General features: G+C 43.9%; 1 protein-coding gene across 5 annotated transcripts in view; it reads right to left on the bottom strand.

The window, feature by feature from the left end:
- The window catches only part of LYN (LYN proto-oncogene, Src family tyrosine kinase), a 117,134-nt gene that overhangs the window by 79,417 nt on the left and 16,416 nt on the right, over window positions 1-21,301 (bottom strand). The window contains exon 1 of one of the 5 annotated variants that reach the window (XM_041769071.1): window positions 4,842-4,854. The exons of 2 other annotated variants lie outside the window; for them this stretch is intronic. The gene's annotated coding sequence lies outside the window, so the exon portion shown is untranslated. Of the gene's footprint in view, window positions 1-3,191; window positions 3,463-4,841; window positions 4,855-21,301 lie in introns of those variants that run through there. 2 more of the 5 variants (XM_041769068.1, XM_041769070.1) reach the window with 2 other exon arrangements.

Below are 21,301 nucleotides of genomic sequence, written 5' to 3' on the forward strand. Positions count from 1 at the left end.
AGAACAGGCCTGTACCATAGTTCCCAAACTGTGTGCCAAGGCACCCAGAGTGCTGCAGCAAACTCGAGGGGTGCCTGGGGATATTTCAAACTTTCAAGGGAAAGTAATGACATCTGTTGGACACTATGAGAACTAATAGCTCAAGGTAGCTCAGTCTCAATAGATTGTACCGTATGCCTCTCAACAACTTTGTATCTGTGTGAAACAGGGTTTTCTGTGGTTGCTGTGATAAAAAGGAAGTATCACATGGAACAGAAACATGAAGACCGACGTGGAACAGAAAATAAGGGTGGTGGTGTCCAAACACAATTCCAAAAGCTGAAAGGCTGCACCACATAGGTATACACATCCCGCTAGGGCACAATTGTGTTCATTTAAGAATAGCATAAAAATAGTATTTTTCGCCTTCGGCGTTTGTGTATTATTCATTCAGATGGTACTAGGTTGTTATAGCAAATACATATCAGGTTGCTTGGACCTAACAACCTAACAAATGGAACTCTTTGGTGTTTCTTCTGCTCTAGGATCGCCACGTAAAAATTACTGACACACTCAGGGTCAGTGATCTTTAAAACGTGAGCAGCAACAGATGGCAGGACAGGACAGAGCAGGTGGGTGCTGTCAGCCTGGGCAGTGAGGCAGAAAGAGCTGAGGGTGGGGCCACTGTGCGGGTGCAGCGGGGGGGGGGGGGGGGGGAAGGTCTCCTGGTACTGGGAATCCACCACCTTCAACTTGGTATTGCCTACCCCGTTGTAAGGAGAAACCGCCGATTCTCAGTATGAATATATTAGAGGATGCCCCCAATTAATGTCAGAAATTTTCGAATCATGGAAACAGCATGACAGATATTCCGTTGAATTTCCATTTTTCTTAGTGAAAATGTCTCCTTTTTTCTCCCCATCCTACTCACCCAGGCTCAGCTCAGAACCTCTGTCATCTCTGTGACTTCCATGTCACACTTTATGCAGTAGAAACAACTCTCCACCAAGCACTGTCCCTTCTGCAAAATAATTGTGCTTGGTTTCGAAGCTTAGGGAAAAGTGGGGATCAGATAAATTGTGCATTCCGGTGGTTTTTCCTACTTTAGTCTTCTTTCTCTACAAAACCCTACGTGATATTAATTACTAACTTCGTAGCATTTCAGGGATAACCAGCGTTGATCGTGGCAGTTGCGTCCTAGCTAGTCCTTCCCCTACTCTTTGCTCATCTTTGCAAATTACATTATTTTCACGTCACTCTATTTTCAAAGTCCTGCAGACCACCTTCTATTATTTCACTGGTTCAGTGAGTTAATACATGCACACAGAGCTCAGTTTTACAATGGTGATGTCCTCTCATTCATCCCCACCCGGCCCACTTCCCTGTTTATGTCTCTCTACATAAGAATTCAGATTACAAAACTTATTTTATCATCTGTCTGTCTCTCCTTCCCCGAGAGCAGGGACTGTTGTTAGTTTTGGATACTGGTGCCTGCCAGAGCAGACAGCAGTGCTGGGCACTTGGAAGTGTCCTATAAATGTTCATTTGTTGAATAGAGCACCCAGTAGAACAACTGCTCAACAAATATCAGGTACTAATTATAGTTATTAGGGTCATACCAACACCCATAATACTGCCATCAGCCCCACTGCCATTGCCAATAAGATAAAATCTCAAGTATTTAACTTGCCACCCAGCCCCTGATAGCCTGGGCACAGTCTACCTCACCATCACCTGTGTTACTCCCAATGGAAGACTCCTTGGTGGACACATGTACGTACTGACACAGCAGCAGCATCCTGCCTTGACTGACTTGTTGGCTCTTACCCATTTAGGGAAATCCTATGTATCCTCTGAAAACTAATGCACGCCCCATCTTGCCTGGTCCCCTCAGGTGACATCCTTCTCTCCCTCTGATTTCTTCTCTCTACACTTTGGAACTAAGGTACAAGCCCTAAGACATCTCTTTCAGTACTACTTTATATTGTTAGGTAACTTTTAAATTGCCTGTCTGGAAATGTGTGTACAGCTCTCTTGGCCTAGGCTAGAAACTTCTCAAGGGCAGAAACTGACTATTCCACCTTTTTGTAGACTACCTTGCTTCCACCACCCAAACACACACAGATCCACTATCCAGTTACCAACTTAGCAATAAAACACCATTTACTGAATTAAAATTGAACTTAGAAATCCCAATCGGAAGCTATTCTAGAAGTAAAATTAATTACTCAGATTTTATTTGTTTTTTAATGGGTGATCAGTAAATGTTAGTCTCCAAAACTCTTTTAGTTTCAGACATGCCACGACTACGAAAACAACCAAAATGCCCCCGTAAACTGGGAATCTGTGACCATTCGAAGAATTTGAGCCAAAAATCTCTACATTAAAAAAATAATTTCGGGCTTTGGGATGAGAAAATCTGGGTCCAATCTGGTTCCTCTGTTTATTAACTGCCACATAAACATCAGCAAGTTACTTAATTAAGCTTCACTTTACTCGTCTCTAAAATATAAATAATATTCCTTCTTGAACGGTTGCCGTGAGGATTAAACGAAATAGCATCTGCTAAATGCTTCTCCCAAAACAAGCGAACAATGTGTTACTTCCCGTTTTCCCTCCCTGTCCCCTAAAACGAGGAGAGCCAGATCATAGTGACATTATCATACTCAAGTGAAGAAAGGCTCCTGCAACCTTTGGCACAAACAAAACTGCTAAATAAAAATTGCTAAGGAGTCTCGGTGAGGGTGGCTTCCACCCACAACTAAAGCCCCTCCAATTTTCACAGCACTCCAGAGCACTCCTAGTTGAGCTCCCTTGTCTCCATCTCAATTCTTCCCCTCTCTTTGCTTTACTAAAATTTAAGTGGCCCAGACTGTAGACCTTTCCCCAACCCACACTGGGCTCCCCTCAATTAACCCGCTAAATCGCTTTACTGTATTAGTATTAGCAGCACACACTCACATATTTGGCAGGAAAATGAGTTCTGTGTTTGTGGATATTTCTTTTTCCCTTGGCTTTGGCTTTTCCCAGATTTTGTCACCCAGCGAGTAAAAAATGAAGAATTCTATTTTTCAGTTCCAAGATGTGTTAGATGACAGGGGGGGGGGGGGGGCAGCACAATGGCTTGAGTCCTTCATTCCCCAGGTGCACGCAGGATTAGAAAGCTGTCTCTCACCAGTTTCTTGGTCTTGAGAGCCACGTTCCAAACCTACCTCTCAGCCAAAGTGTATTCAGTCACTTTTCCAAGCTGGCGTGTTCTGTCTCCACTACCCCTGTGCCTCTTGGATGCCTCCCCAGCCAGCCTCATGCTGAGCAGGAAAGGCACTCATGACAGGCAGATTAAGGTTTTCAAGTAGCCCCAGGAGGAGGAAGTTACTTGTTCCCACGGGCCTGGGTTTTTCTTTTTGTGGGTGTGTTTTCTCTTTCTGAAACCAGGAAGCTAAATTTGCCTAATGGTTAAACCCAAAAGGATTATAGATTCTTTCTTCAAAAACCCTCAGAGGCCTGTTGTCCATCCCTCTGTTAAAGTCCATTTCTAAATCGCACAGGCAGAGGGGAGGCTTTCTCGACCCTGCAGTGTGAAGCCTATTCTATTCCGTTATTTTTATAAAAAGCAACTGTATCAACAGACCATTCACATTTACCTTTCCCATTCTCCTTACCAAATGAGACACAATATCTCAATTTCCTAAAAAAGACAAATTCAAAATTTCACCTCTCTTTCCCCCACCACTTCTTTCTCCTCTTTGACCTAAACTACTTTTAGGTTCAGGCTCTCGCACATTTACATTCTTCACATTTCTGTGAATTAGCCTTGAACACCCAGCAAGTTCTGCTTTTCTTGCAATAATTGAGATCATCTTTCTCACCTAGTAGTTTTACTAAAAATGTGTTCTCTCTTGGCAATGTATCCCAACATTCAACAGCCATCCTGTCAGGGACGTCACGGTTGGCCGTTTTAACCTTCAGACAGGTGGAGGATCCTCACCACTGCTCCTGCGTGGTCCCCACACAGAAACTCAGAATCTTTGCGCTCTCAGCCTAATGGTTGTGTTTGTCAGAGGACGGTGGGCATGGGCTGAGCTTGAACCCTACTGATCGACCTTGGGAAGTTACTTAAACCCTCAGTTTCAGTTGACTCATTTGGAAAATGAGGCTATTGCCACTGTAGGTAAGGCCACTGTCAGGATTAAGTGAGGGAATGCACCCAGAGCACCTGGCAAGCACTCCATCAGGGAGGGCTCCTGTTAATTTTAGTCCTGTGTTGCGACCTGCAAATCAACACCTTACTATTTCTTAATGATTTTTTTAGATTTCTCATTCTTGATGCAGATTCTCAGCTGCAGTGCTTATAGCAGTACACTCTACCAATGTGTAAGGCCACAATTCTTAGCCTTGTCTGTGCCTTAGAACCATGAGGGGGGCTTTTAAAAATAAGTGCCCAGACTCCACCCCAGATCAGTTAGTTATGTCAGAATCTCTAGGGGTTAGGCCTGGGCATCGGTATTTTAAAATCTCCAGCGGTTGGGACACCTGGGTGGCTCAGCTGGTTAAGCATCTGTCTTCCACTCAGGTCACAATCTTAGGGTCCTGGGATGGAGCCCCACGTCGGGCTCCCTGCTCAGTGGGGACCCTGCTTCTCCCTCTCCCTCTGTGCCTCCCTGCAACTTGTGCTCGTGCTTTCTCTGGTTCTCTCTCAAATGAATAAACAAAATCTTTTAAAAAATAAAATCTCCAGAGGCAAACAAGTAAACGCTAAGATTGGTAGTTGACGATATGTACAGTAAAGAAAGGACAGCGTCACAGGAGAGGGAGGGATAGGATGTTGGTCAGCGAGGCCTGTGTGAGCAGACCACACTCACGGTGAGGCCAGCCTTGCAGAGTCTCACGTTTGGATCAGAGGCAGAGTGGCCAGGGAGCAGAGCTGAAGCAGCAGCAGCAGCAGCAGCAGCAGCAGCAGGAGGTCCAGGAGCTGTGGTTGTCCCGAGGCCACCCAGGTTCCTTCCCACCGCGGCTTTGCTTGCTCAGCGTTTCCTTCAGTTCTGGACAATTTTGGGCAATGCCTCAACTTCCTTCCAACAATTCCCCATTTCTGCTTAAGCTAGCAAAAGTAGGTCTCTATGGAAACCCAACAAACTTCTACTAAGACAACAGGTTATTTAGTTTAAATTAGTCCTATCTATGTAACCGTATTTGACAAACATGGGACTTCAAATCAAGATATTTGGAGGAAGCCCTCAAAGTCTCTAGCACTGAGCATCCCAATATATTCCCTAACTTTTCCTGGACCTACACCATCTCCTCACTTGTAAACCACCTGGGTCAAGCAAAATCTCCTTCTCTTCCAGCTCAAGTTCTATGCATCCATGAATCTGGGGTCATTTTCATTTGTTGAGCACATTATAAGAGAAACACTGGAGGTGTAAATACTGTAAGGCATAGCCATCTCCAAGGAGCCGAGTATGTCTTCGTATTAACAGAGGATAATTACCTGGTGTGCACATAATTAGGAAACTCTTTCCTTTCCTTCTTTCTTTAGTTCATGTCACCAGCTCAGCAGCACCAGCTTCTCCTTTCTCACTCCCACAACTTTGCAAGTTTGACAAAATATTATTAGTGTACCCAGCATATCAAAACATGAAATGAGCTGTTTCAAAATAATAATTCTCCCTGACCTCCACCATTACCCCTAATTAAGTTTTTATTTTTAAATATTCTCTCTGGTAATTTTGAAGTTTTCTCTCTGATATAACACACACACACACACACACACACACACACGCACATGCCTACACACACCGCCTGGGGCAGCATTTAATTATTCTGCAGAGTCTCAAGAGCAGTGTCACTATTCCCACATTTCTAGGAGAGAGCCAGATGGAAGTCAGTCTGTGCTCTTCGCTCAGGGGTGGGGCATTGTGAAATTCAGTACATGATGAGGGATTTATATCTTCCCTAACATCTGGTGCTCAGGAATCATCATCAAAGACAGGATACCCATCTAGAACAATTGTTCCAGGGCAACATCTACATCATTGCCCTGTGATGTAAATACATGTCTCCATCGCTCTGTGATCTACATTTTGCCCACATCCTTCCAGAATGGTTATTATGTTTGGAAATCAGGCATAAATTTTTCAAAATCATCCAATGTAATCTGAGAAGATCTAGAAGGCTAAATTAGGAAATTTAGCCCTAGAAGCAATATTTTTAAATGAGGAAATAAGAATGTTTAATAGTATACAGTGGGAAACACAACCCCATCAGTTGCAATTTATTGATATTAAAAGCACATTTAACACACACCCAATATTTCTCTCCAACATTTTACCTTTCTGCCTTCAAAACCCAAAATAAAATAAGTATTTCTTTAAAGCCAGTAGTTCTTTAGCTAATGATCTACTTGATAAAAATTTTTCTCAAGACTTAGCTAACAAATGAGACTATCACAGAAATAATTTAGTATAAAGTGGAATTACCAAATTGATTTACTCAAAGTTTTAAGTTTTCCTGAACTTAAAATACTATTGATTTTTACATCATTATTTTATGTACCGCTAAAGAAAACGAAACAGGGGGCACCTGAGTGACTCAGTCAGTTAAGCATCTGACTCTCGATTTCAGCTCAGGTCATATCTCAGGGTTGTGGGATCAAGCCCTGTGCCAGGATCCACGCTTCTTCATGGGAGTCTGCTTGAGATTCTCTCTCTCCCTCTCCGTTTGCATGCTCTCTCTTTCTCAATAAATAAAATCTTAAAAAAGAAAACAAAACAGAATGGCTACCCTGCAGATTATTAAGATGCCTTTCACTGTGATTTCAGAAGTGTTAAAATGTAAAAATATGCTTGCCTTAGAGCTTGTGAAATATAGTAAATACATGCTTATCAAATATTTAGAAATCAAAATCTATGTTCTGTTTTATCCTTAAATGTCTTTTTTTTTTTTTTTGGTCGTGCTGCTTCATCTTCTTTTTAAGTACGGAGAATTTAATTATTATTAAAGTACATTTTAATAGACTTAAGCAAGAAAAAAAAAAAGTTGTCTTTTCCCCATCCAGACATTGCTGCTGATCATACCAGAAAAAAGCTAACAGCTATTTAACACCTACTATGGACCTGGTACTGCATCAAGCAGTTTACAGGGATTGTTTCATTTAATCCTTAGAACAATTCTTCAACAAATACTCCATTTGTTGAAGTAAATTAACTCCATTTAACAGTTGAGAAAGTTGTGGCTTAGAGAGGTAAAGAGACTTTCCCAAGGTGACAGAAATAATAAGCAATGGAGAGAGAGTTAAGATGTGTGTTGTCAGGTAAGCACCATTTGCTCTCCAGGGTGTACTGCAAAACAAAAACAAAAACACCATAACCCCCCCCCCCCCCATCAAGAGTCCACACTTTAGACTAGAGAAGTGAGTGAGTCCACACTTTAGACAGCAGAAGTGAGGACCACTGAGTGCCACTGCCCACCCCAGGATGGCTGCACACTGTGAATGTGGTGTGACTTGGCCTTTAGATGCTGACAAGTAATGGCTTTTTTAGTGGCTGGAGTGAGCCTTTGGAGCAGAGAAACAGGACCCCAGAGGTGTGACTGGAAGAAATCTGTAGGAGCAAAAAGGAGTAATTACAGAAAACATCTGTGAAGTTGAGGGCAGAAATGGGCAGACACAAACATCTATTTGCAAAATGTTACAAGGCCCCACTTGATGCTTTATAGAGGAACACAGAATCAAATTTTCTGAGCTGGAGAAGACTTCAAAGGTCATCTAGACCAGCAAGCTCAGCATCTCCTGGGAATGGGTAAGAAATGCAAATGCTGAGGCCCAACCAGAACCTTTGGAATCAAACTCTGTAGGTTTGTGCAAACCCTCTGGGGGATTCTTATTCCTGCTAAAGTTCAGGAACCACTGGGGTGCCTGGGTGGCTCAGTCTGACTCCTGATTTCGGCTCAGGTCATGGTCCCAGGATTGTGGGATAGGCCCAGGTTGGGTTCTGAGCTCTGAGCTGGGAGCCTCCTTAAAGATTCTCTTGCTCCCTCTCTCTCTCTCTGCCCCATCTTCCCTTTTCCCCTCTTCTTCCCCCACTTCTTGCCCTCCCCTTCCCCACTTGCACAAGCACATGAGCATGCACACACACTCACATGCTCTCTCTCTCTCAAATCTGCTAAATTATGAAATAAACATTCAAAGTTTCAGAACCACTAACTGGTCCAACCTTCTTATCTGACAGACTGTGATGCCCAAGGTCCAGCAACCTGGATGGGGCCAGGTGAACCAGCAGAACCCCAGCTTTCAGGGACTTAGTCTAGAACCTCAAATACTTCAATGTTTGCGTTTCACACAGATATTGATTTTCAAAGAAACTGAACATAATAAAACATATTGAAAAAACTCTAATTAATATAATTAAACCTGGACATCAGAAGCTCGAGGGGATCCGAAATCACAGAGTGTATGTTCCCAAAAATCGGGCAAAGAACAGTAAGAGTTGCAGCACCCAGTTCTAGAATGCCAGGGACTAGATAGCCCCTGCACAGTGTGAGAGAAATTAAATAAGAAACATCTTTGGGGATCCCTGGGTAGCTCAGCGGTTTAGTGCCTGTCTTCGGCTCAGGGCGTGATCCTGGGGTCCTGGGATCAAGTCCCACATCAGGCCCCCTGCATGGAGCCTGCTTCTGCCTCTGCCTGTGTCTCTGCCTCTCTCTCTCTCTCTCATTCTGTGTCTGTCACAAATAAATAAATGAAATCTTAAAAAAAAAAAAAAAGACACATCTCCAAAAAGAACAGATAATAGATAAGGCTCTAAAACAGAGTATGGCCTCAGCCATCAACCCGGGATTAACAGAAGTATCGTAAAATGTGCTGTTCTCATCTAATTAACAAACCCCTAAGTACTCTCCCAGTCTAACTGGACACTATTAAATCATCCTAATTCAAAGCAGGTGAAACCTCAGGCGTGGACAGATGGCGAAGAGCCCAGGCCGAGTTTAGCTGGCCCCGGACCCCCCTGGAAACACACCCACTAGCATCGTTCACCTTTTCTGTGTTTGTTTGAGACTTGGCTCCACGGTCACAAACAAAAGGAACAGGGACAGGGGACTCAACAGAACAGCGACTTCCTGAACCCTTGTTTCACCAAGTCAGTCGGTCCCTGGATTTCGTTCTGAGGCTGAGTGTCCTCGGGCCTGGCAGGGGAGACTGAGGCTGGCGGGAGGGAGGTGCCAGCAACGCGGCCGCCCCAGGGCCTTGCCGTCTGGATCAGCGCGGGGGCCTCGGGAAGGGTCCCGGGGGGGGGGGGGCAGCTGGTGGGGCCTGGTCCAGCCCCGCGGTCAGCACCCCCAGCTCCGGCGGGACCGAGCACTTCTCCCATCAGGAAATCAGACCATCCTCGCCTCCGCTTGCGCCCTCATCTGAAGGAAACATTTGGGCCCAAAAGAACGGGGCCCTCTCGGGCCTTGGCATTAAGCACACAGGCCCTCAGGGAGGCGCAGGGCTGCCCCATGCCCGTTAGAAAGAGCCCCTGAAGTCTGCCCCGACCCCAGCGCCCCCATACTCCACGGAGCTGTACAAACCCTCCCACTGGGCCTTCCTTCCTCCTGCTGCCCCTGCCCTCCCCGCACCCCTCCACTCCCCACGCTCCACTCTCCGGGTGTCTTTCCAGAAACACCCACATTCTTTCTCTCCCTCCGACTACTCGCTCCTCAGAGCCTGGCAAGCAGCTCCCTCCTCAGGGACCTACCTTCCTGGTGTTACAGGCCACTCAGGTCATTCCCGTCCATCCTACAGACCAGCCGCGCTCAGTACCGCGCCCCTACACACGCACACACACAGGCACACACGCACACATGCACACACACACACATGCACACACACACATGCACACACGTGACACACACGCACACACAGGCGCACACATGCACACATGCACATGCACACACACATGCACACACACGTGACACACACGCACAGACATGCGCACGCACACGCGCACACATGCACACACACGCACACACATGCACACACATGCACACACACACGCACACACACGCACACACACATGCACACACACAGCCTTTCATCCCTCCAGGCCTTCAGGCCTGCCCCCTCCCTGGAATATCACACTCTCCCAGCAGCTTCCTTCCTGTTTCCAATCACCCATTTGGGGCACCGTGTCCTGTGGGAAACCCTGTCCAGAACCTACAGGCAGAAGCCACCTCCTTCTTCCCGGGTCCCTGCCCAGCTCAGGCCCAGCCCTGGCCTGGCTGTATTCCCCGGGGTGTGGCCGGCGCCCAGGATGTTGCCAAGCCCCTAGAAGACACTCGGCTGTATCATACCGTATATCTAATGAAATCATTTGTGTGCAATTATTTCTCTCTCAGTCCCTGGAAAGGCTCCTTCGCTCATACTTCTAGCGTAGACGGAATTCAATCATGACCACTTTATTACCCCCTCACTCAGGCCAGCGGATTCCAGACTTGCCAGTTCACCAGAATGACTGGGGCGCTTGTTAAAAATGGAATCTTGGGCTCTGCACTTGACAGACCCCTGAACTAGAATCCGTATGGGGGTTGAGGGCAGCTGCAGCAAACAATACGGATAATGCTTACACTGATTTGACTTACTCTGTCCCCCTACAAAAATGCGAGTTTCTTTGGAAAGAGAATGACGTAGTAAACTTTATTAACTGTTTATATTTTAATGCGAATTTTTGGTAAAATTCTTACCTAAAAGATTTAAATAGAAGAGGTAGGGAAAAAAAAAGAGAGAGACAGAGAGACAAAAGAACATGTAGAAAAAAAAAAAGAAAAAGTCATGGGATACATCCAATTTTGATTTAAAACATTCTCTGGGGCGCCTGGGTGGCTCAGCCTTCAGCTCAGGTCTTGATCCCAGAGCCCTGCATCAGGCTCCCTGCTCGGGAAGGGGGGGGTGTCTGCTGCTCCCTCTCCCTCTGTGCCCCCCTCCAAATAAATACGTAAATAAATCTCTTAAAAAAATAAAATAAAACATTCCCTGGATGTGAGGCCATTTTACCTCCAAACCCTGTCGAATCAAAATGCTTATCTGGTAAAGTGGCTTTATACTATATAAAAGTAAAGTCAAGGTGAAGGAACTTTTCACAATGTTCACTTTAAAGGAAATTATAATATTTGTAGTTCTTTTTTTTAAAAAAAAATACTTTTTATCAGGATATTCAGTTTTGCAACTGTGCTTTCCAAACTCGTTTTTTTACTCGAAAGAACTTCTTATTTGGGCTAAAATTTCAGAAAACACTTAAGTGTAACCATGGGAGGGTCCAGTTGGAATGCTGGGTTCTACAGGTGTTCTAACGCAGACACCTTGAGCCTGGTTGAAATTGTTTGTCCTTCACCGCCCACACAACCACTTCATTGCAAAAACTGTTTTCCTTCATTACTCCTATCAAGGTATCCTCAGAGGTACACTATGAAAGAGGCACACAATGAAATAGAAATACCCTTTAGGTCTCCAGGAAGTGCATTTATTTTTCCCATTTTGGGGTCCATTTAGGAAGTGGCTCGTCCCAGCCACGCTCTGTGTTCTGAATTATTCCTCTCCTTCGATTAGAGCCGAGCACCACTAGATGGGGAGAGGGAAGAGAGAGGCCTGGAAGGGACGGGGACAGATGGGGAACAAATCACAATGACATTCAGCTCACTCAGAGTCAGGCTTCCGTGTCTCCGCTTCCTGTTTGCTATACCCTTAAATAAGACACGTCCTCAGCACACACGTACACACACGACCCCTCCTGCCACCTCCATCTCGGTAAAGGGCACCCTCAGCTCTTGAGGTTGAAAACCGAGATGCCTTTTTCTCACTCCCCAAATCCAACCCAGCGGCAAGGTCTTGTCATCAGCAAGCACTAGCTGTCCCCGGTCTGACCCTCCGGCCCCAGGGTCAAGCGCATGGGTGCCCCAACCACCAGATCCAAGCCAGGGACACCCAGGTACATCGGAATTCTGCAGACACAGGAAATTACTTTTAGTATAAGTATATTCCAAGCATGGCATGGGACACATTTATATTTTAAAAAGTCCATCGTTTACCTGACATTTATGTTTCATCTGGCATCCTGTATTTTTATTTGCCAAATCTGCCAACACTGTCCGCCCCTGCATTCCCCCACACAGCGAAATCTTTATCTACTGATTACAACCCTCCTGCAGCTTTCTTCAGGATTTAAAATAAAAGCTAAGTTATTTACCAGAGTCTTCAGAGCCCTCGATTAGAGAAGGTGGGGGTGCTTGGAGAGGGCCCTCTGCTTGCCTTTCCGACCTCTCTCGCCCTCTGGCTCCAGCCATAGGAGACAGCCTTCCTCTCTGCAGACACTCAAGCTCATCCTCACCTCAGGACCTTTGAACTTGCTGTCCCCTCTGTCTAAAATCTTCTCCCTCTCCTTGTCCTCCACATCACTCAGATCACAGCTCAAAGAGACCCCCAACCCCCCACCAACGTAGCTAAAGTAGTGCCCCCCTAACATGCCCTCTGTCACATTACTCAGCCTTACTTTCCTCAGAGCCCCTTCATCCAGTCTGAAAGCACTTATAATATTTATTTATTTATTTATTTATTTATTTATTTAATATTTTATTTATTTATTCACTAGAGGCACAGAGAAAGAGAGAGAGGCAGAGACACAGGCAGAGGGAGAAGCAGGCTCCATGCAGGGAGCCTGATGTGGGACTCGATCCCGGGCCCTGGGATCACAACACGAGCCAAAGGCAGAAGCTCAACCGCTGAGCCACCCAGGCATCCCAATTTATTGTCTTTTAGTCCTGACTGGCAACGCAGGCACCGTTAGAGCAGAGCCCTGTGTCTTTTGTTCACTCTCTCCAGAGCAACGAGAATTGAAGCTGGCATTTAATAGCCTCTCTTCATGTATTCGCTGATGAATAAATGAATGGGTTTCCCATCTGTAAAATGAAACTTCCTTAAATTCCAAACGGTCTTCACTTACACATGTTCAACTTCTAGACTAAAATGGTGCATCTCTGCACCAAATGCAGACTTTCTCCATCAGCCAGCAGATCCACCTTTTCCTTTACTGCATGGCTGATGCTGCCCACCACTCCAAGTCTAGAGTCATCAGGAGCAGTGTCTTTACTTAGTACAAGGTGACAGTGGATGCAGTTACTGGAGTGTTTCATTACATTTTAAACCTATAATTTTAAAAATTTAGTAAAAGGCCAAAAGACCCAAGTGTTGATATGAATGCTATCAAAAGCAGAGATGCTCTAACCCTAATTCAACAGTAACAAGATGAAAATCATAAAATAGGCTGAAAGCAGGCTTTAAATGCTTTAAAGCCCTCGGCAAAGCATTTATTTTATTTTTTTTTTATTTTTTATTTTTTTTGATGTGAGCTGGTAGCCTTATTGTGAAGAAAATGCATAAAATTGGAGACAGGAAAAAAAAATTGGAGACAGGATAAAATGCTGAATCTGTATTGAAAGTCATGTCTAAATGGGAAGGGACAATCAGAAATGGTACAAATTGTTTAGCTGTCTGGGGATGGAAGCCCTTAATCACATTATTAACCCTATTTTTGTCTTTCAGGCTCAGAAGAGGAATAAGGGGCTGCCCATGGACCATCTGTGGCACAGCCCGAAAGCACTGTGTCCAGGTGCTTACACAGTAGCGTAAGGTAATCCTTCCCATTACCTTATACTCCTCCTTATTCCTGGGAAATCGGGGAGTTTCTGAAGAAGAAAAACCTGAAGTTTTAGTTTCAACTCTTCTGAGCTGCTAGGAGAATAAAATATTTTCAGTGGTCGCCCAGGCTCTTTTGTGTTGTTTAGATAGAGTATTTGGAGGCAGGGCAGGAAACCACAAGGCACAGGAGAAAGGGAAGTGCCTAAGTCATGGTGTTGGGTGTGGGAGTCCAGAAGCCGACTCCAGCAAGAAGGAAGAAAAGAGATAAAAACACACATGTTAAATAGGAGCAAGGAGCTCCAGGAAGTCACACTAAATGTTTCCCGTTTCAGGAATTCTAAATTCTCACACCATTTCTTTAACCATTTTACAGAGGTAGTTGGGAAAACTACAGGCTCATATTTTCTTTAAGAAGAGCGTGGAGGGACACCTGGGTGGCTCAGTGGTTGAGCGTCTGCCTTTGGCTCGGGTCATGACCCCAGGGTCCTGAGATCGAGACCCACACCAGGCTCCCCGCAGGAAGCCTGCTTCTCCCTCTGCCCGTGTCTCTGCCTGTGCGTGTTTCTTGGGAATAAATAAATAAAATCTTAAAAACAACAACAACAACAAACAAAAACAAAGAAGAAGAGCATGGAAATGTACCAAGCCAAATTCTGACATTAGAACCATTTGGAGTTCAGCACACATTCATGAAAGCCTCACCTACATGGATGTGGGGGAGGAGGATGAGCAGGATGCTCTCTGCCCTCGGGAATTCAGGGAACAGTGAGAGAAACAGGCAAATCGATGCTACTGCTGATAAGACATGACAGGTACCACACAGAGGTATATTTGATACGCTTTGGGGCCACAGACAAAAGAACAGTCAGGGTTGGCTTCACGCATGCACCAGGTCAATACCTCAGTTAGAGCTTAATGGGACCTTAGGACATGATGTTATCTTTAGTTTGCTTTTCTTATCAAGGAAAAACCATATATAGCATGCTCGGGAGATGGAAGGTGGTGATGGCTGCAGAACAGTATGAATGCACGTAATGCCTCGGTACACTTAAAAATGGTTAAGATGCTAAATGCTATGTATATTTTATCACAATTATTTAGAAATCAAGAAAAATGAATTCTGATTATCCACCAAAACAAATATGTATATATAATGAAATGCACAGATCTTAAATGCTATAGGAGATTGATTTTGATAGATGTCCACATTCACGTACCCAGATTCCAAAACAAGATACCAAACATGCTGATCACCTTAGACAGACCACTGTCCTTTTCTAAGTGACACCCTCGCTGTGAGCACTGTTCTTGAACTTCATGCAAATGAAATCATCTAATTTGTATCTCTTTTTGATGTGCTTCCCTGAATATGTTTGTGAGACTCAACCAGTTCTTGCATATATCAGTAACTTTTTTTTTTGTCTGAGAGTATCCCATTTTATAAGTCTACTATCCAAATGTATTGAACCACTCTTCTGATAATGGGTATTCAAGACATTTCCAGGGTTTGGGGATATATATATATTTAAAATGAAAGAAGATGCTGTCTACATTCTTGAGCATGTCATTTTGTGGATGTACATTTTCATTCCTCTTGCACAAACTCCTAGGCGTGGAAATGCTGAGTTGTGAGGCAGGTGTATGTTGAATTTTATAACAAACTGCCAAAGGGTATCTTGCGGTCGCTGTCCCATTTTTAGATTGCAGTCTCCCCACATCCTTGCCAGCATTTTGGTATTGTCAGCCTTTAAATGGACACGAGTGGCTCACTGAACCCCCATGAATGCTGCAGAAAGAGGAAAGGGTTATTGGTTTCCCAGAGTGCTGCTCCTTCTCTATTGGGCAGGAGGTTCACACCCTGGCTCAGCTGGAGATTAAATGGGGTTTATTTCATTCTTTTCCAACAAAGAGCTTTCACATATCTTTTCAAAACCAATCTTGATAAGAAATTCTAACATCTGACAAAAAAGCAGCTCTATGATGGGGTACTTTGCCCTGGGGTTCACAGGGCAGATCTCTCCATACCAGCCCTTTGACTAAACAGGTTCCTCATTTCTGAGCACATCAGTTAATCTGTTACATGTGGAAAGAGAGAGAGACAGAGACAGACAGAGAGAGACAGAGACAGAGAACCCTACTGGATGATGAGTTCTGATAAAACTATGCACGTCATGGTTTCCTACATATATTCCTATCTCACTCGTGGGTCACTTTGACAAGTGTCAAGACCAGTAGTTAAAATCTCAGGATGCCTGGAGCCACGTCCCAGGAAAGGAGGAGCCAGCCCCTTGCATGCAGGAGACACTCCACACCTGAATAGGAAATCCCTAAGGGATGAAAGCTCTGTGGATCCCACAAACCTTAAAGCACAGCCAAGACAATGCCGTTTCGGTGAATGAGACGCCCCAGCAGATGGTGTCCCTGTTCCACTCCAGATGCTCCTAAATGTGTGTGGGAGACAGTGGAATGAGAGCTCTGACACCAGGAAGCTGTCCACTCCCCTAATGGTGCCTGCTCCAGTTGCTTTCCTCGAAGGAGCAACTTCCAGTTAGGTAGCTCTTCTGGGTATGTCTCTATACTCCAGGACATAGGACATTCAGCTGGAAAATGACCACCCTAACTCATTGATCTGAATGTTTTCTTATAATGGCCCGAAGATTCCACGATGGTGAGATCTAGTGAAATGGTTCTCAAGCAGATACAGAATCAGAATCTCGACCAGAGCTCTAAAAAGTACTGAACCTGGGTCTCCCGCTATTCCCATTTACTCGGCTAGGTCTAGGTCCAGTGTGGCAATGGGAAGGTTTAAATGTCCCACCACTCCGGGATCCCTGGGTGGCTCAGAGGTTTGGCGCCTGCCTTCAGACTAGGGCGTGGTCCTGGAGTCCTGGGATCGAGTCCCACGTTGGGCTCCCTGCATGGAGCCTGCTTCTCCCCTTGCCTGTGTCTCTGCCTCTCTCTCTGTGTGTCTCTCATGAATAAATAAATATAATCTTTAAAAAAAAAAGGTCCCAACTGACTCCCGTGGGCAGCCACGGTTGAGAACTACTATAAAACCCCTCGACTACAACTCACCTGCTCTTTTGAAAAAGCACGGCCCCATCCAGTTGTGTTAGGAATCTTATCAAATACTGAACTCTACATCAGAACTGAAATCATAGCAATGAAAATGCCACGGATGATGCCCTGCCAGTGAACTCCAACAGTAGTGATCCCAAATGACATTACAATTCCATGCCCTTATTCATGAATAGGGATTAGAATTTATCCACTGCCATTCTGACCCCATACCTGAACTCAGAACAATGCTCAGGGGGAAAAAAAGTAAGGTTCTAATTGATAAATAGAGCCCATAATTGGAATGTATTTGCTGGTATGCCAGAGAATTGGCTTTCGTATCATACTTTAGCTTCTGTGAACTTTACTTTTGTTCTGTAAACCTAATAGCCAAAAATATGGTTACACTATAGCCATACAGAAAATGATAGAGGGCTGCTGGGGTAGCTCAGTGGTTGAGCTTCTCCCTTGAGCTCAGTTCGTGATCCCAGGGTCCTGGGATCAAGTCCCACGTTCTCCTCTCTCTGTCTCTCATGAATAAATAAATAAATACATAAATCTTAAAAAATTTTTTAAAAAAGAAAATGGTAGAATTTACAAAGTATTAGCTTTGGGATGCAGTTTATGAAAAACAGAATTCGCTTCTACTTATCTCAGATTTATCTATTATAAAACTATTGCTATCATTTCCCTTTATTTTAAGTCATTCCACCTCATTGTTTATAATAAACCCTCAGGGAACAGATACTTTATTTTTTTTTTAAGAATTTATTTATTTATTTATTTATTTATTTATTTTAAAAAGATTTTATTTATTTATTCATGAGAGACACAGAGAAAGAGAGAGAGAGAGGCAGAGACACAGGCAGAGGGAGAAGCAGGCTCCATGCATGGAGCCTGATGTGGGACTAGATCCTGGGACTCCAGGATCACGCCCTGGGCCAAAGGCAGACGCTAAACCACTGAGCCACCCAGAACTCCCCAGGAACAGATACTTTTATGATTGACAAAACAATGCTACTTCATGTTTAAGATCTTAAAATCTATATAAAGGATAAAATACTCTAAATTCTACATAAACAAACAATAGGCTAATCATAACTAAGTCGAAATCACTTTCAAATGGGAGGGTCTCAATAAACCCCAATGTACTCAGATTAAACTATCAAGACAGAAGTAAAAAAAGAAGCCTCCAAGGAAATAATGTATCTCCTGACCTTAAAAATAAAACTTAGAACAGCGGGACATTTCCAACCTGTTCATTTCCTGAACCACTGGCAGTCAAAACCAGAAGTAATTCAGTTAATCATTGTTCTCTTGTTAAAGTTCTTTCATCTGTTTCAATTTGGTCCTACTAGTCTCACATACAGAAGACTTACCATCTTCACTCTTCCCCCCTAGACCACTTGGTTCTTTCGAAGACTTGAGAGAGATACCTCAAAGTAGGGCTCTACTCTTCCATTTGCTCCACTGTGAAGACACCTTCCCATTCATATCAATACAAGACATTTTTAAAATGATGATACATAACCAGTGACTCATCTGGCTTTTCTAACCCCAAATTCCATCCTGTGTCTGTCTGGTAATGAGTACATCACTGTCCTGAGTATACATTAACCCAAATCACAGTCCGAGTGTCCGTTTTGGCTTTGACTCTTCTCATTAGTCTCTGGTTGAGCAAGGGACCAGGTAATGACTTCGCACAAGCTATTCAGCTAGGTGCTCTCTCCCTGCTGCCTCCAGCTCAGGTTCAGGATGGTGCAGTGGTTTCATGGCCCGAAGGTTCTTACAAGTCCAGCAATGATTCCAGACAGTCAACAGAGTTTATTTAAGAGTATGCCCTGTGTTTCTTCTGAATTGCAGGAAAAATCTTGATGCAACATTCCCCCTAGGAACTCCTTCATCCCCATAGAAAACAAGCGTAACCCAGCGCCTATGCTCCACATCAAGCCTGAAGCCACCACAATGGGGACTATTAGTCCTGGGAAATCACCAGAAGGGTCTCCGGTTAGGCCACAAGGTGTATTAAAAGTCCAATAATGAGCACAAGGGCTGGCATTGAGATTAAATGGCTCCTTTTCTATTAAAGTCAATGTCGGGATCCCTGGGTGGCGCAGCGGTTTGGCGCCTGCCTTTGGCCCAGGGCGCGATCCTGGAGACCCGGGATCGAATCCCATATCAGGCTCCCGGTGCATGGAGCCTGCTTCTCCCTCCGCCTGTGTCTCTGCCTCTCTCTCTCTTTCTGTGACTATCATAAATAAAAAAAAAAAAAAAAAAAATTAAAGTCAATGTCAAAGCAATTCCACTTCTACCAACTTCATCAGGACAGGAGAAATTTGGGGATTACTCAAAGAATCACCTGACATCCTGGTAATGAAAGAAAGTATAGAGATTTTAACACATTTTCCTTTTTAAAGGAAGTGTTGAAGCCTAGCCTTATCCATTTTTCTTTTAACTTCTTTTCAGAGAGCCATCATTCAGAAATTGAAAAAGCCATTTATAAATGATATAGGAGACACTTTGTCATGAAGTGCCCAAGGGCTGAGCAAAAGGACTGAATGTGTTGGGGCACCTGTGGTGGCTCAGTGGCTGAGCATCTGCCTTCGGCTCAGGTCATGATCCCAGGGTCCTGGGATCGAGTCCCACATCTGGCTCCTCTCAGGGAACCTGCTTCTCCCTCCGCTTCTGTCTCTGCCTCTCTCTCTCATGAATAAATAAAATCTTAAATGAAATAAAATCTTAAATAAAATCTTAAATAAATAAAATCTTAAAATCTCTCTCATGAATAAATAAAATCTTAAAAAAAAAAAACTGGCTGTGTAGTTGATACTGTCTCCCAGGGAATAAAGTGGCTTCGCTCAGGCATTTAGACACATTGCCACAAATGCCACAAAAAAAGCAAAGGGGAATGAACTGGAGATGGCTATGCAACCCATCTGGATGTTCTTTGCCTACGATTCTACCCATTGCCATTAGTAATCTATTAACTACAGTCTTAACCTTTCAAACGGCAAGGATTTGTAGCAGCATTTTAAGGTAAAGAACTAGCAAGTATATGATACTGAAGATTTACTGCTTAATGGGAAGAAAAATGCAAGCTACATAAGTAATTAGCAAAAGGAAGATGCAAGCTACATAGTGAAGAAAAGGCTAATCCAATCATGATTCAGTCTTAGCTATAAAATAAATTATTTGCTTTGCTTTGGTGGAAGAGGAAAATTATAATTTCCCAACAAAGGGTGACAACTATAATAGAGTGAATTGCCAGCTGAAGTTAATGTGGATAAGTTCAACTGGCTTAATCTTGATCGTGCTTTCAACTCCTGATCGTCCTGTTTATAGTTTCAGTGCAATTTCAAGAAACTTTTTTGCTCTTCCTCTTTTCAAGCTGTGAGTATGGTAAAAATCACACCAAACTGACATGATTGGGAGCTCTCTCTTGCTCTGACCGATTTTTAGTATCTGGGTTTCTATCCTCTGCAAGACAGAAGTTAGACATTAGAGTCATGCAGCGGTGGAGTTGAGCTTGCCAGGCAGACTTCCTGGGTTCAAGCTCCAGCTCCACCCAGCAGAGCCATGTGACACTGAAATTAATCTTTATTTGTCTGCAGAAAGGGGATGATAAGTGTCCCAATTTCAAAAAGTTGTAGTGAGGATTAAATGAATAAAAACTTAGCAAGTGTTAATGATACACAGTGTGTGCCCAAAAAATGTCTGCTGCATAATTTTTATTTAGTATTAATCTCTCAGGAGCAACCATGTTCCTCTGCTTTCATTTAAGTAAATGTATGAAGTCAACTTGATAAACTAAAGTGGACATTACCTTCCACATATTAAAGTCACGATTTTTAAAAAATAGCCTTTCAAGTATGCCTGGGTGACTCAGTCGGTTAAGTGTCTGCCTTCATCTCAGGCTCAGGTCATGATCCCAGAGGCCTCTGATTAAGCCCAAATTGTTGGTGTCAGGCTCCCTGCTAGGGCGGGGGGTTTGCTTCTCCCTCTCCGTCTTCCCCTGCCCCACTCATGCCCCCCCCGAAATAAATGAATAAAATCTTCAAAAAAATGAAACTAACCTTCCAAAGTTAAATATAGGCATACCTCATTTTATTGCACTTTGCTTTTTCTGACCACATTTGCTGATTTCATGCCCCTGTGTCACATTTTGGTAATTCTCACAATACTCTAAACTTTTTCATTAATATTATACTTATTATGGCAATCTGTGATCAGTGATTATGACTCACTGAAGGCTGAGATTTTGGTTAGCATTTTTTTCAGTAAGGTATGTATATTGTTTTTTTCAGACATAATGCGAATGCACACTTAAGAGACGATAGCATGGTGTAAACATAACTTTAATATGCGGTGGGAAACCAAAAAATTCATTTGACTCTCCTGACTGCAATATGTGCTTTACTGCGGCGGTCGGGAACTGAACTTGCAGTATATCTGAGGTGCGCCTGCAGAACACACCAGTTTGGGAGTCAAGCTGGCTCAGGTTCCATTTACTTAGTAGCTAAAGGAGCTCATAAGGATAATTTATTATCTCTGAGCCTTGGTTTCCGTATCAATAACAAGAATATCAATAACATACCT

The sequence above is a fragment of the Vulpes lagopus genome, chromosome 9, assembly GCF_018345385.1.
Source record: "Vulpes lagopus strain Blue_001 chromosome 9, ASM1834538v1, whole genome shotgun sequence".
NCBI lineage: Eukaryota > Metazoa > Chordata > Mammalia > Carnivora > Canidae > Vulpes > Vulpes lagopus.